This window comes from Myotis davidii, unplaced genomic scaffold (genome assembly GCF_000327345.1).
Source record: "Myotis davidii unplaced genomic scaffold, ASM32734v1 scaffold502, whole genome shotgun sequence".
In the NCBI taxonomy this organism is placed as follows: Eukaryota; Metazoa; Chordata; class Mammalia; order Chiroptera; family Vespertilionidae; genus Myotis; species Myotis davidii.
In genome coordinates, this window is record NW_006293000.1 from 1,158,529 (window position 1) to 1,163,353 (window position 4,825).

Here is a 4,825-nt window from a genome sequence, read left to right on the forward strand (position 1 = left end):
TCACAGATACTTCATATTTCACAAATTGGAGGTAACACTCTCCACCAGCAAACAGATGACAATTCCTAAAGGCTCACATGTGGTTAGAATGGTTTAGCAATGAAGTATTTTTAATTAAGGTATGCACATGTTTTAGACATAATGCTATTGCCCACTTATAGACTATAGTCTAGTGCAGAGGTCGGCAAACTGCGGCTCGCGAGCCACATGCAGCTCTTTGGCCCCTTGAATGTGGCTTGTCCACAAAATACCGTGGGCCATGAAGTTTCAATCGCACTGTACGTGCGCACCCACACGTGGTATTTTGTGGAAGAGCCACACTCAAGGGGCTAAAGAGCTGCATGTGGCTCATGAGCTGCAGTTTGCCGACCCTGGTCTAGTGTAAATATAACTTTTATACACTGGGAAACCAAAAATTTGTTTGGTTTGTTTTACTGAGGTGTTTTGGAATCCAACCCAAATGTCTCTGAGGTGTGCCTGATTTTGAAAGGGGCCTCAGGGGAACATTCAGGATGTTGTTCTCTTGGCAAAATGTCCAGCAGAATGGAGTGCAGTGAGTTACACAAGCCAGGCAGCCAGGGCCGTCTTCTGTTTAAGGTCCTCTAGAAAATTCCTACTAAAGAGGCTTATACGAGAGCAACAAAGCCAAAAGATAAAGCATCATGAGAAGAAAGAAATTTTCAGCAGCCCCATAAAGTAACTATCGATAGCTTTTTAATTCCACTTCAACATAGATAATTATTTGTATATGGAGTGGTTTTTGTTGTTGTTAAATGAAACAATACTGAATTTACAGAAACTAAAAAGGAAAAAATATCATATTTCCCCATTTCAACTACCATTACTTTTATTTATATATTTTCCTTTAGCTCTTACTTCTATTTATGTATATTTTGTCATAGCTCATCCATTCACTCCACACATATTAATCATACACTATCTGCCAGGCACTGTGTGTGTGTGTGTGTGTGTAAACAAAGGACAAATAAACAAGTCGGTAGGTTGGTGACATGAGATCTAAGCAAGATGTGCAATAACCTGGAGATAGAGTATTCCAGATAGAGGGAACAGCAAGTGCAAAAACTTGACTTGTTTGACACTCCTCACCTCAAATGCCTCAAGTCCATTAGTGAATATTGAGAATATTTATTAGGTCCTGGCTAGTGTGGCTCAGTAATTAGACCATTGGCTCTTGCACCAAAGCATCATGGGTTCAATTCCTGGTCAAGGGCACATACCTGGGTTGCAGGTTTGATCTCTGGCCCTGGTCTGGATCCATCCAGGAGGCAATCAATCGATGTGTCTCTCTCACATTGATGTTTCTCTCTCTCTCTCTCTTTCTCTTTCCCCCTCTCTCTCTCTCTCTCTTTCTCTCTCTCCTTCTCTCCCTCCTCCTCTCCCTTACTTCCACTCTCTCTAAAGAAAACCAATGGAAAATATTCTCAGGTGAGGATTAATAACAGCAAAAAAGAGTATTTATTAGACAGTGTAAGAAGTAGGGTTGGGAGAGGTAGGCAAAGCCAAATTATGCAGGGGCTTGTAGATAAGAGAGTTTAGATTTTATTCCTTGTGCAATTAAAAACTTTTGAAGGGGTTAAGTGGAAGAAGGGTTTATGGTCTGATTTCTGTTCTATAATAACCACTCTGGCTCTTGAGTAGGGAATAGACTTTAGAAAAACAAGAATCAAAGTAGAGAGACTAACTAAAAGGCTGCTTTAGTCCTGGTAAGAGAAGATGGTATGGTAATTTAGAAAAGGGCAGAAGCAGTAGAAATGGCATGATGTGGTGTGATTTAGGAAATTTTTGAGGTCTTTTTTGTTTGCCTTAGTAATTCTCACTGGAGGATATTTTTTCTATTTATTTTTAGAGAGAGTGGAAGGGGAGGTGGGAGGTGGAGAGAAAGAGAGACATCAATGTGTGAGAGACACATAGATTGGTTGCCTCCTGCCTGTGCCCTGACTGGAGCTGGGGATTGAATCAGCAACCTAGCTATGTGCCCTTGACCAGGAATTCAACCCAAGACACTTAGGTGTGAAGCCCAAATGTTCTAACCACTTTGCACACTGGTCAGGGCTTTGAGGTAATTTTTTTTACTAACAGAATAAATGCATGAATAGAGAAAGTTGTAAATAATATCTTATTTTTGATAACTACATAATATTTCTCCAAATTAATATGTAGTACTTATTAGTCTTCTATTGTTACATAGACAATAGACAAAGCTTAGAGACTTAAAACAACCCAACTACTCATTGTTTCTTAGTTTGTGCAGATCAGGAATTTGGGAGATTTGTGAGCAGCTCAGTTGGAATGGCCTGGCTCTGGGTCTCTAATGAAGCTGCAGTTAGATGTTGACTGTACTGTTACTGTACTGTTATCTGAAGACTTGACTAGGCCTCAGAATCTACTTCAAGGTGGCTCACCCACTTGGCTGCAGTTTCTTCTCCATGTGGGCCTTTCCACCGAGCTGCTTGAGGATTCTAAGAACATGGAGACCAGAGCAAGGGCTCCAAAAAAATCAAGGCAGGAGGTGCAATGTCATTTATGACCTAGCCTTGAGAGTCACACATTGTCATTACCACTGTATTCTCTGGGTCACAGAGATCAGCCTGGCTGACTCAGTGTGAGAGGAAGCTACAAAAGGACACACATACAAATGGTGAAGACCACTGGTGGCTACCATAAGATAGTGGGCATGTGATTCTATTTTATTTTTTTTATGAACAACAATTATCCATTCAAGAGATTCTGAAGCAATTCCAGCTTCAAATATTTTCCTCCTTGTTCTCATCGGTGTACTCATTCTTGTTTGCCTAGGTAACCGAATTTAAGTTTTAAAATGTTCATGAAAATTCTAAACAGTTTGGCAGTGAATATCTTCTCAATTATCACTTAATTTTTGTCCTTCTATGGAAGTATGCCTTTAGTAATTCATGTTTAAAAGGTATTATGTGCATTGTAATAGCTGCTGATATGAATCCCCATATTTTTTCTATAAAGCTTGACAGCTTTACTTCATGGCCTTAGTTTTCCTGCATTAATTCATTTGAGATGAAATATGTATTGTTTTAGTTAAGTGGGATAAATATTGTGGCAGCAAATATATTACTTATGATAAGTTGTGAGAGAAAAATAGAAGTGTTTATTGTTTTGTGAGGTGGTCAGTACCATCTCAGTTGACACCTTTGATTTTTTAAATACCTTTGGTTCTGATATAGTACACACATGATTTTAAACGGAACACTTCTTATGAACACAAGCTATGCTGATTACAAATAGTCTTAAATATGAAGTGGCTTTTAAAAAAACCTGAGATGCTGTGGATGAGGATCAGGTTTCTCGTAGCTATTAAAGACATTTTATTTGTGCATTGAAGGCCATTAATCCCTTTGCTCTTCACTAAATACCATTCTTTCAATCTATAACCACCCACATCCTTATAATTTCACGTGGAGTACAGGCCATTTCCTGATGTGACCATTAAAACGAAAACCAGCAGGATGCTTTGATGCAGCAAAACTAATAGCCCCTTTTACTCTATGTCTAGCCCACTGTTAAAAACAGAAAACATATATGAAAAACTCTATGTGTGCTTCCACTAATCATCTCTGAGAGGAAGGAATGATCTGCTCAGTCTGATTTGTTGGTTGTTTCTAATCATTTATTTACAGGAGAACCCTGACTTCTTACTGCAAAGGTTAACACACACACACACACACACACACACCGACTTCTTACTGCAAAGGTTAACACACACACAGAATATGTGGCAGAAAATTTCAGCTGTAAGTCACAAATCATTCACAGTTTCAGACGGAAATACTGGTGTCAGAGATGTGAAGTAGAGGCCAGCTTTGAGGTGAGATTAAAAGCACCACCTTCCCCAGGCACTTATGGGAGGAAAAAGTGTCAGCGGAGGTGACCTGAGAGTGTGAACCACTGAAGGGACATTTCAGTGACTTAGCAGGAGAAATGATCCAGAGACCAAGTTTGTTTTGTTTGCCCTTTGTTCATGTGAACAGTTTCTGGCCCCTCCTTCCAGGGCACCTGAACAGTGGGAATTAGAAAACAAGTGTGACTTCTGAAAATGCTTTAGAGTCACCCCCTCTCCCAACTCAGCAGTCTCCAGACACCAGGGACTGGAAGCTGATTTCAGCGTCTACAGCAGGGGTCCTCTTTTTAAAGAGGGGGCCAGTTCACTGTCCCTCAGACCGGTGGAGGGCCAGACTATAGTTTTTTAAAAAAAAACTATGAACAAATTCCTATGCACATTGCACACATCTTATTGTGAATTAAAAAAACAAAACTTCAATAAAAGGCTCTCCTAACTTCAAAAAAAAAGCCCTACTAACTGCAAAAAAAAAAAAAAAAAAATAGACCTCCTAACTTCAAAAAAAAATAAATCCTAACTTGTTTTGTTCTTACCGGCCCTCAGGCAGCAGCGGGCTCTGCACAGGCAAGCTTGTGACTCGTCTGTCCGATCGCACCCAAGACTGAGAAGAGGAGTCAAGAGACAGAGAGAAGGAGGGGAGTTGGAGAGTGTGGCGCACATTCCACACATGCACTGCGACCTGGTAGAGTCCACTGCTAAGCAACCGGCAGCAGCGGCAAAAACTCCCGGCGCCGGATAAATGCTTTTGGTGGGCTGCATGTGGCCCACGGGCTGTAGTTTGAGGACCCCTGGTCTACAGTGTCCCGGCACTTTTCCTTGGTGTGTGTGTGTGGTGCGGGGGAGGTGGGGTGGGTACATCCTTAAACAAATAGCCCTTCCTCAGGCAGGGCAATCAACTTGGGGCATATTTGGGGGTTGCTTAGACCCCTATCC